This window comes from Triticum aestivum, chromosome 4A (genome assembly GCF_018294505.1).
Source record: "Triticum aestivum cultivar Chinese Spring chromosome 4A, IWGSC CS RefSeq v2.1, whole genome shotgun sequence".
Classification (NCBI taxonomy): Eukaryota; Viridiplantae; Streptophyta; class Magnoliopsida; order Poales; family Poaceae; genus Triticum; species Triticum aestivum.
In genome coordinates this window covers 493,498,770-493,510,645 of record NC_057803.1, presented here as the reverse complement: position 1 = coordinate 493,510,645, position 11,876 = coordinate 493,498,770, and positions in this window count along the sequence as shown.

Here is an 11,876-nt window from a genome sequence, read left to right as displayed (position 1 = left end):
AGCATATATGGTGGCTAACATATGCAAATGAGAGCGAGAAGATAAGGCAAAGCACGGTCGATAAAAGTATGATCAAGAAGTGATCCTAGAACAACCTACGTCAAGCATAACTCCAACACCGTGTTCACTTCCTGGACTCCGCCGGAAAGAGACCATCACGGTAACACACGCGGTTGATGTATTTTAATTAAGGTCAACTTCAGGTTTTCTACAACCGGACATTAACAAATTCCCATCTGCCCATAACCGCGGGCACGGCTTTCGAAAGTTCAAATCCCTGCAGGGGGTCCCAACTTAGCCCATGATAAGCTCTCACGGTCAACGAAGGATATTCCTTCTAGCGGGAAGACCCGATCAGACTCGGAATCCCGGTTACAAGACATTTCGACAAGGTAAAACTAAACCAGCAACACCGCCCGAATGTTCCGACAAATCCCGATAGGAGCTGCACATATCTCTTTCTCAGGGCACACTCAGATTGTCCTAGGTACGGGTAGGCCAGCCCAGAGTTGCCCCTGGTGACCACCGGCAGCTGACAGGTGGACCAACACTCAAAGGAGCACTGGCCCGAGGGGGTTAAAATAATGATGACCCTTGAGTCTGCAGAACCCAAGGGAAAGAAAAAGGCTAGGAGGCAAATGGTAAAACCAATGTTGGGCATTGCTGGAGGAGTTTTATTCAAGGCGAACTATCAAGGGGTTCCCATTATAGCCCAACCGCGTAAGGAACGCAAAATCCGGGAACATAACACCGATATGACGGAAACTAGGGCGGCAAGAGTGGAACAAAACAGCAGGCATAAGGCCGAGCCTTCCACCCTTTACCAAGTATATAGAAGCATTAATTAAATAAGATATATTGTGATATCCCAACAAGTAAACATGTTCCAACAAGGAACAACATCTCCATGTTCCAACAAGGAACAAACTTCAATTTTCACCTGCAAATAACAACGCCATAAGAGGGGCTAAGCAAAGCGGTAACATAGCCAAACAACGGTTTGCTAGGACAAGGTGGGTTAAAGGCTTGGTTCAACAATATAGGAGGCATGATAAGCAAGTGGTAGGTATCGCAGCATAGGCATAGCAAAAGAGCGAGCAACTAGCAAGCAAAGATAGAAGTGATTTCGAGGGTATGATCATCTTGCCTGAAATCCCGCAAGGAAGAAGAACGAGTCCATGAAGAAGACAAACGGACATAGACAAACGGGTCCTCACAAACGCGACGTTACCGGAACCAACCCGAAGAAGCAAGCACCAGAAAGGAAGCACACAACATAGTAAACAAACCACACATGAACATGGTATGATATGCGAGATGCGGTATGCGATGCATATGCATGATTTGACAAGAGATGAATGAACCTGGCCTCAACTTGGAAATCCAAGTGTGCCACTGGAAAGGTGAGATGAAATCGCTTAAAAACGATATAAAGAACGCCGGAATCGGAGTTATGGTTTGGAAATGGCAAGCAAATCAAATAAGGCACCGGTCTGCGATATACAGCAAGTGACCATCTAAATGCAACAAGATGAACATGCTACAGCACTCAAACATGGCAACACAATACATGGCAGGAATCCATTCATGATGCTTAACAAAAGACTAGCACTGAGCTACGGCCAATTCATCCATTAACATGTTCAAACAAGCATGGCAAAAATGCATTTGGTAAACAGATTTCAGACTTAGTGATTTTAACACTTGTCTGGAATTTCAGATCAGGTAGCACTCTTTGGAGTATGAAAACTAGATACTACAGGAACTGAACATGGCAAAGCAAAGCATGGCATGGAGCTACTCAAAGAGCTTAACAAAAGTCCCTTAGTGACCTTGAGCCAAAAGGGATCAGACAAAACATTTGCAAGCATGTGAACATGGCAAAAATATAATTAGTTCTCACACTTGGTGAAAACTGGAGCATTTTGAAACAGATATCAAGTAGGCATGTTTACGAGCTCGATGCACTCACTACAGAGCATGTCATGACAATCTAAGCATGCACCCATCAAGAATACACATTATGCAAGCTATACATGGCAAGAATAATAACATGGCATGCACGTATCAACTACAACATCATCGGCAAAATCGCTAACAAGTAGACAATCTGCCCAAATTCATGAAATGACAAAAGTATAGCTCGATTGACTCAAGCTAGGGTGCTCCATAATTTCAAACAAAGACATGGATGGATAGAGCACTACAAGATTAACAAATCATCCTTACTGATCATCCTCAAAAGAGGCACGGATCACTAGGAAACAACATGAACATATGGCATCATGAGATAAATAGATCAAGGACTTGGTGGAAATGCTAAGTCCCTGAAATCAGCATCAACAAGTGCACCACTTTGCAAGCTTGTGCTAGTCACCACACACATCACAAAAATACATGGATGGCACCAATGGAAAGATGGCAAAACCTATAACAAAACATATGTAGAGCTCATGGGCACAACATGCACACAATAATCATGGCAAAAATGACAAATATCTAAATGGAGTAGCAGATCTGACAATTATCTCAACTAGCATACTTCCAACAGCATTTCGGGCATCAAGATGAACTAAAATGAAAATGATGCAATGAGATGAAATGATGTACTCTCTGAAACGAACATTTTGATATGCTATATGCATGAATCGGAGCTACGGATGCAAAGTTATGGCACGATGAACATGGGTGTGAGAGAACATGGAAAAAGGACTTAGACGGAAAAAAAATATACCCTCGTGAAAAAATATAACGGGCCGGGGGGAGTGGAGCTGGGCCAGCTTGACGCTGGACCTAACCAGGCCGGTGTGCTGGGCCGAAGACGGGGCCCATGAAGGGTCAACGGGGGCGCTCGTCGGCTCCCTCGATCCCGATCGGATCGGGGAGGTAGGGGCGGCGACGCCGGTTCCCGCCGGCGAGGCGAGGCGAAGGAGGGTGTGGGTGGCGGGCCTCCGGCGAGGGTCGACGGCGGCGGCGCTCTCCGGGAGGCGGCGCGAGGCGATGGGCGAAAAGGCGGCGCCGAATGCGGGCGGCGGCGCGAAGACCTGGCGGCGGCGGGCAGCGGGCATGGGGAACCACACCGGCGAGGCGGAGTGCTCCGGCGGGGCGATTCCGGCGACCGGAAAATGGCGAAGACGACGGACGTGGGCGGCGGCGCGCGCGGGAAATGGCGGCCTGACTCGGGCCCGGGGAGGGCCGGATCTGGGCTCCTCCGGGCCCCGGCGAAGTGGGGCGTGGGGAGGACAGGTGGTGCGCGCTGGTTGGATGCGGAAGGCGGCGACAATGACGTGGCGGCCCGTCATTGGTCGGAGCAACGTGGCGGCGGCTGTGGACATGTCCGGCGCGGCGCGGACGCGTCCGGATGCGCGGTGGAGGAAGAAGACTAGGGTTAGATCGCGAATTTCGGGGGGAGGGACATATTTATAGGTAGAGGGAGCTAGGAGAGTCCAAATGAGGTGCGGTTTTCGGCCACACGATCGTGATCGAACGACCGAGATGATGGAAGAGGTTTAGGTGGGTTTTGGGCCACTTTGGAGGGGTGTTGGGCTGCAACACACACAAGGCCTTTTCGGTCCCTCGGTTAACCATTGGAGCATCAAACGAAGTCCAAATGGTACGAAACTTGACAGGCGGTCTACCGGTAGTAAACCAAGGCTGCTTGGCAAGTCTCGGTCCAATCCAGAAATGTTTAATTCCCACACACGAGAAGGAGGTAGAAATGACCACCGGAGGAGGACGGAGCGCCGGATTGCAAAACAGACCACGGGGAAAATGCTTGAATGCATGAGATGAACACGTATGCAAATGAAATGCACATGATGACATGATATGCAATGCATGACACGCAAGCAATGACAAGGCAACAACAACAAATAAGTGGAGGACACCTGGCACATCAGTCTCGGGGCGTTACAGGAAGGTTTCTGCGACGCCTCATCAGCCAATGCCATGGCCAACATCCTTCTTGTCACTGGATTGGGACTGCCTTGAAGACTTTGTGGCATAGTGATCATGTGCCTATTGGGAGTGACAACTTCAGGTTGTTAGGCTCTCACTTCAGGTTCCGGTGTCGAGGCATCATCATCAGCTGGATATCTTGGTGCTCTCTTCTTTCTTTTCCTGCACATAAACAAGTTAGTACATAGTAAAACAAGTGATGAAATATACATTGATTCTAACTAAGATAGCCAAACAAAGTTAGCTCTTTCGACAGGCATGTCCATGAATTTTAAAACACTTGAGACTGTTCTATAGTCAACTATGGCAAACAGAATTTATTAACTAGCAACAAGAACTAGTGACACTTCACCAAATAACCGCTCATGTATGTTCATCTTCCCTATAGGGATATATTAGGTTAAAACACCCCAAATGTTGAAATTGGAACCAAGTCAAAGAGGGAACCAATCTCGCATACCCGTCAGCTTGCCAATATGCATATTATACTTCCAAGTAACTTAGCTCAGTATTTCCTTGGTATCTATGTAATTAATATCCCCAGATATATGGAGAGACTAATAGCTAAAGTTGTTGATTAAGATACAAAGAAAGAAAGTTGTAGCGCAATCAATAAATGTATAATAAAGCAAAACTATAGTGTCATAGATGTCATTAGGCAAATCAATATGTACTCCCATGATTATAGACTTACAGTGACTACAATTAAAAGGAGCCATCAATTTTCACTTCAGGAAATCCTCTCACAACAAGAATGTTTGTTTTATGAGGGTAGAATTTCCCACAAGAGCATATGAAAATTTCCAATATATTGTATCTTCAATGCAAGGGCATATGCCTGGCCCAATTTCCCATACCAACAAGCATTATAAACAACGACGTTAGAGATTAATTCCATATATTTTGGCTACCCAGGAAAACAATGGATGGCAACTACAACCTGAACATACATACATGCCAGCTCACCAGACCTTGGCACTGACAAATTAAGCTCATCCTTTTCCAGAAGAAATCTTATTTTGTTTATGTTGTCGTAAGAAATCAAAATGTGTCACCTACAAACTATTCTAGGTTTGCCAAGTTGAAAATATACAATAGAAGTGGATTTTATTTGCACCGAGGAAGATTGCTCTGAGTGCAACCTAAGATTAGAAGGAAAGTAGTGAAGGATGATGCACCTGCCTTGTTATGGCTTAGATCTGATCGATCTTGGTAACCTCCTTGTGCACTTTTGAATCTGAAACCACCAGAACAATCTTCTCCTAAAAAGAAAAAGAAGAGACCTCATCGCTCAGCTGGTCTTGTTGTCATTGAAACTTGATTATAGAGATTTTGAACTGTCAATGACCAATAAGGAGCAACATACTATGGAGTTAGCGTGTATTCGCTAATGTACTGGACAATGAGCACCAAAAAGAAGCTACTCTGCTTTTTCACCTCGGCTCGGGAACAAACAAAGGAGGAAAGTCGAAGTCGTCTACTACGACGTGGTCACCTCTCTCCGGCTCAACCATCTTCAACACCTAGCTCATCTGAGTTATGTGGTCTGTAACAGCAAGAAATCAAGCAAAAATCATGAGATGTACAGCAGCAAGTAAGCAGTAGCGGCGACAGAAGCAACACACACAACATCACATAGCGGAGGCGGCAGCTACAACAAACAACAACAGCACATAGAGGCCGCAACAGAAGCATGAACGTGAGAATTTCAGCCCCTGCGCACACACAACAACAGCACATTAGCGAATTCCAGGTGCAGCGCCGGCCGTCGACGCGCGGGCAAGCGGGGGGCTCCGCGGGGTGCCGTGAGCCGGTGAGTCGCGGCGAGGCTCCGACCGGCCGCTGTCGCCGCTCCCCTTGCTGGTCACCCTAACCGTAGGGCGCCGTCGAGGAGATGAGCAAGACAGAAGAGAGGGAGGGAGTGGGAAAGAGAGAGAGACTCACCAGGGCCGCCGCCGTTGAGCACCACCAGGGCCTCCGCCGCCATTGCCCCTGTTTGAACCTGCGTGGAGAGACGGAGGGAGGGGATGAGAACGACGGGCAACTCCTCTGTTCCTGGTCAATCAAGAGGAAGGGTAAATTCATCCTTTTGTGGGACCCATCTGAGGGGGCAAAATATCAAACACCCACATAAGAAGTGTCATCAGACTAAATACAAAGTAACTAGTGGCAAAATATCAAAGTCCCAAGTAAGGGGTGGCAAATAATCAAATTCCCGACTATATAGCCAGCAGCAGGCTTTGTTATTAACCATGCTCTAATCAGTAACTCGATTCCCTTCTCTCTCCTCATCTTTCTCCTCCAACTCATCCAAAATATAATATTTAAAAGCTTGCAGCCCGCCTATGTCATCCTATTGTACTTGCTCTTAGGCGCGGTGCATTAACTCCCACCTCATTTCTTGTTTTTGACATGAATAAGGGAATCGATCAATGAGATGTGGGGTTTGTATGCTTTCAATGACTTGAGACTACCTAGCAGGGCATGCAATGGTCTGTTCATTGCATGCAATGGTATTAATTAGCAAATAAATATTAAGTTCTCTTATTTTCTTATTCGCCTTGGTCACAGTGCACAACCTAAGAGCATGACTAATTAGGGGTGGAAATTGGTAGCGGATAATCCGAAATATCCGATATTCGTATTTGAGAAAATGCCTATTCGTATCTGAAACATCCGCATCCGAACCAAAATGGAAATGGAAATTATCCGTATCCAAATTTATTAAACAAATAAAAAAATAAAATATGGTACGAGATTTTGAGACAAATATGGATATGGAAGTGGATGTATCCGTATCCGAATAAGATTATGGAAGGTAATTTTCAAAATTCTAGACCCAATATTCCAATTATCCAACATAAAAGCCAAATAAGTGATCAAATTTTACTCTTTATATGATTAAACTTATAAATTATTATGCATTATAATAGTATTTATTCATAAACCTATTTATCATTGACTTATTGTATGTCACAAGTTGATTATTTCAGGTCGCATAGCTATCGACTAATTTACTTAAGCAATATGTTGATATTGTTCGTACCCGTTCCGAATCAAGAAAATATCCGATACGTATCCGTATTCGAATAATATCCGAGCCGCATCCGTATCCGATAACATCCGTATTCGGATTCGTATTCGTTTTGAAAATATGAAAATGGAAGTGGCAAGAGCACTATCCAATCTGCATCCGATCCGTTTCCACCCCTACGACTAATACATCAATACGAAGGTAGTAGTATTTAGTGCTTTGTGCCTTAGCATTTTGGGATTATTTCACTTTCGTTGGATGCCCAATGCACCGGGGTAGAGGGAGTATACACTAATATAGTTTCTTACAAATCTGCTACGCGGACATAGCACCCATAATATTGTCGGCTATTCGCATTCCGCTATGTGGACCCCAACCCGCTACCAGCCCACTATCCACTATTTAAAACCACTGAGGTTGTCGTTGATTAATTTGAAAAATTATTGAAACAATCACAATCGATGGCTTACATGGTGTGTACATCATAGTACTACCTTCGTACCGGTGCATTAGGCACACAACGATGCTATACACACGACACATGTGCACGATTTGTGGACGATGTAGTTAATCAAGCCGTTGGTTTGTGGGAATAAACTGCAGGACATCGTCTGATTTTGAATCGTGCATGAATCGGCCACACAGGCGTCGTGCGCAAAGCAGTTTCGTTAGGCACATTAAGAAACCAAATAATTCCAAAATGCTTAGGCGCAGTGCATTAACTCTCATCTCGTTTCTTGTTTTTTGACATGAATAAAGGAATCAACCAATAAAAGACGTGAAACGCAGGGCCGGGCCCATAGTTATGCACAATGTGCGGCCCGCACAGGGCCCATAAAATCTAGGGGCCGCAAATCTTTATACAGGCCTATACTACTCCTTAGCGCTGTCGCTCGAAAAAAGAAGACTCCTGGGCGCTAGCCTTGCATGGTGTTGGGCCGCTGCCGCGTCCAGGTGAGTCAAGGATCGATTATCTAAAAAAGGAAACGGGATCGATCGCCAAAGGTCTGAATCCCACGTGCATACATCCTCAGCCCCCCTGGCGTCGCTACAGCCAACATGAAACGGGATCGTCGGATTAGAAACGGGATTGTTGAATCGATCCGCGACAGGCAGCACGGCGAGTCGGCGATAGTTCCTCTCCGCTCGACGAAACAAAATCGGCATCCAGACTCCAGAGCGCCGGCGACGGGCGACACGGGACAGTTCCTCCCAGCCAAAACAGGTAGCCTGCCGCTGACCGCAGGTTAGTGCTAGAACCCGATGATTCGTCTGAGTTTTTATCCATAGCATCAGCCGTTTGAGTTATCATGCATGTTAGGGCGCGTTCGGATTCCCTCGGCTCCACGCCGAAGTGGAGTGGCAATCTAATTTTAATTTACGGAGCTGATAAAAGGCCGCTCCGCGCGCTCCGCTCCGCGGAAGGCTGCCGAACAGGCCCTTAGGTAGACCATTACGTGAATAAATCTATGATCATAGAAGGGAAGATATGTACGGCTGTACTGTAGCTATCCAGATGAGTTTGCTCAGTTCTGATAATCCAAGACTTTGTATAGGTTTCAAAACGTAAATGATCTTGAAGATTATGACTTCAGTGGAGAGGTTAATTAAGGTAAAAATTCAAAATTACGGTTTGTAAACTCCTTCTTCCTGATTAACTTCGGCTCCTACTCCTACTGCTAATTTCTAATTAATTTTTGGCAAGAATCGTCAGAGATCAGTTCTTGCCTCCTCAGTTAAAGATCACATTATAGTAGTTCAACCAGACATGACATGAGAGTAGGTGAGTTATATGGTTCGTCTAATTGTCAAATATTGACGCATAATCTCTAACTGAGTAAGACACTATGTCATATACACTATAATTTCTCGCTAGCTAGTACATTTTTTTCTAGTGAGATATATTTTTAATGAAAAAAATCTAGTGACATAGGGCCCCATTTTTTAGTTTCGCACGGGGCTTCGGAATTTGCCGGCCCGGCCCTGGTGAAACGTGTATGCTTTTAATGACTTCAGACTACCTAGCACGGCATGCAGTGTTCAATTCAATGCATGCACCAATATTAATTTGCAAATAAGCATTAAGTTTTCTCGTTTCCCCTTTCATCTTAAACGCAATGCACAATCTGAAATGACTTATACATCGATACGAAGAAAGTAATATACTCCCTTTGTCCGGTGAAGAGTGTACATCTAGTTTTAAAATTTATCCATAAAAGAGTGTACTTCTATCTTCCCAATGCACTTTAAAATAGAAAAAAAAATACTTCTCTCTCATCACACGGTAATCAAGACCAATAACAATCTACAAATGGTCTTCTTAATTTCTACATGCACTTGGCTCATTGGGGGTTGGATAATTAAAAAGGAGAGAGATGGTGGCTGCACTTTTTCAATGTATTTTTTTACTTAACTCCATAATTTGTTCTAAAATTTCTAGATATACGTTTTTCACCGGACGGAGGGAGTAACTCACGTATACAGTGCAGTAAAGAAGTCCAGAGGGAGACGTGTAGCTATAGCTTGGCAGCCACTCTAAGGGCCAGTTTTTTTGGGCAATTCTCTCAGAATTGACCCCTTCCTCAGCTTCTTCCAAAATTGTCACTTTATCTTTTTTTTACAATTCGTAGCTAGTTAAGATCTAATTAGCTAGAAATTATAAAAAGATATTAAATGGCAATTCTGAAAGAAGCTAAAGAATGGGTCAATTCTAGAAGAATTGCCAAAAAAACTGACCCTAAATCTACTATATCAATGCACGGTACTAGTATATTCCCTACTAGCAATTCAGCTGGCGCGTGTGCATCATGAACGTGAAGATCGAGGCCAACAACCAACAATCAAGTCTCCCGCGCGCATGCATGAGGCCGACCGTTGAAATGGCCGGTGCCGCCGCGACGGCACAATGCATGCATTGGCTGGCCGTACGACACGTGGACGAGACTTGCATGTTCCCTCGTCGTGTGCCCATTCGTGTTTCCGTCTACGTGGCTTGATTTGATTGAAGCAAAATAAGATCTGGCCCCACCCCTTTAAAATCATGAGGGAAGATGATTAGATTAGAAAAAAAAGGTCTCGGTTATTCTAGGTAGTAATAAATTCCAAGCCACATGAAAAATACGCTACTGTAATATAAACTAATCATGTACTGCTGTTTGATTTGAGAGAGACCTTTCGTGTATCGAGGATCTCTTGCTAGTAGATTGTACAATTAAATAATTTTGAAATAAAACTCCTCTTTACCGTAAAAAAAGATAAATTATTTTGGCCCAAACCTTTTCCAAATATGCTCAACCAAGTCATTCTTGAGTACTTTATGTGTCGAACATTCTGGGATCTCGGAATCTCTTCGTAGTACCTGGGTGAAGGACACCGTGAGTGAATATCTCGGTGGTAAAGCGGTCGACGTGCTTGCAATCTTGTTCTAATCGATAATATCAGCCGCCTTATCATTTACATCAACGACTATCATATTATGAAGAATGACGCATGCATCCGTTTTTAATTTCTCATTAGCATACATGACATACCAAGATATTCAGGTTCGGTTATACAGGGAGATAACAAGTCAAATGATGCTTGTAAAGATTTGGGTAGTAATTACTGAAATCAAACAAACGAATGTGGCCACTATCACTGATCCATCGATCTGGAAGTGGATGAGCTACCGGCGGCCCCGGCGGAACTGATGTCCACTTGCGGCAGCGGCGGCGGTGCCGGTGCCCCTGTCCGTCTCTCCCTGCTTCTGTCCATTGGGGCACGCGAGGCAGCCAAAAATGAGCGGAGGGCCATCGGCGCGGTAAGTGGACCGGTACAGCGGCGATGGAGAGTGGTGGCGGAGGGTGGGTAGGCGGCAGAGGGATTGAAGATGAGGAGGATGGGGGAGGCGACAGTAGCCACACGGGATGCCAGTGAGTTTCTCCTCTTTAAAGGACTCCGTGTGGGACTTCATTGTTGACAAATACTTGAAGAATTTTAGGACCTGGATTGGGAATGTTGCATCTATCGGGGGCAGACTCACTCTGCTCACTTCGGTATTGTCGCAACTATCCCTGTACCACATGTCTATGTAGCTCATGAGTAAGACCTTTGTTGAAAAATTGGACAAATATCGTAGGAAATTTTTCTGACAAAGATGCAATAAGAAAAATTGTTACTACTTGGTTAAATGGAAGAGGGTCTGTAGACCGAAATATAAGGGGGGCCTTGGGGTTAAAGATCTCAGGAAGCAGAATATTAGCCTCATGGTGAAGTGGTGGTGGAAACTAGAAACCCATAATAGGGTATGGCAGGATCTGGTGAGAGCTAGATATTTGTCTAGCAAGTCTGTTGCGACAGTGACCCCAGATACTCAGACTCTTCATGTTGGAAAGCGCTTCTGAAAATAAAAGAGTTATATATGGTGGGGAGACGAATCAAACTGGGCGATGGTGACCTTACCAGGGTGTGGAAAGACCCTATAAATGGGCTTCCTCCGCTCAATTTGATATTTCCCCAACTATTTGAAATATGTACAGATCAAGACTTCACAATGAAGAAATTTGGCTATGCCATAGTCTGGACCTGTTTTAGGCGTCGTCTTTGCCCTGGTTTGAAGGAGCAATGGGGCAAGATGCGTGAGCAAGTCGCAGGGCTAGATATCTCTACTGATAGGGATATGGTTTATTGGGGGCTTGGTAAGAATGCTAGGTACTTCACCAAATCATGTACAAGTGGCTGGAAAAACCTCTCAGTGATTGCAATTATAAGTGGATCTGGGAAGCAATGCTTCCACTTAAAATTTAGGTCATCTTGTGGCAAATGGCTCAAGATGCAGTATTCACCAGATCAGTGATGAAAAGAAAAAAAATGGCCGGGAAACCCTATGTGTTCGTTCTGCAACAAG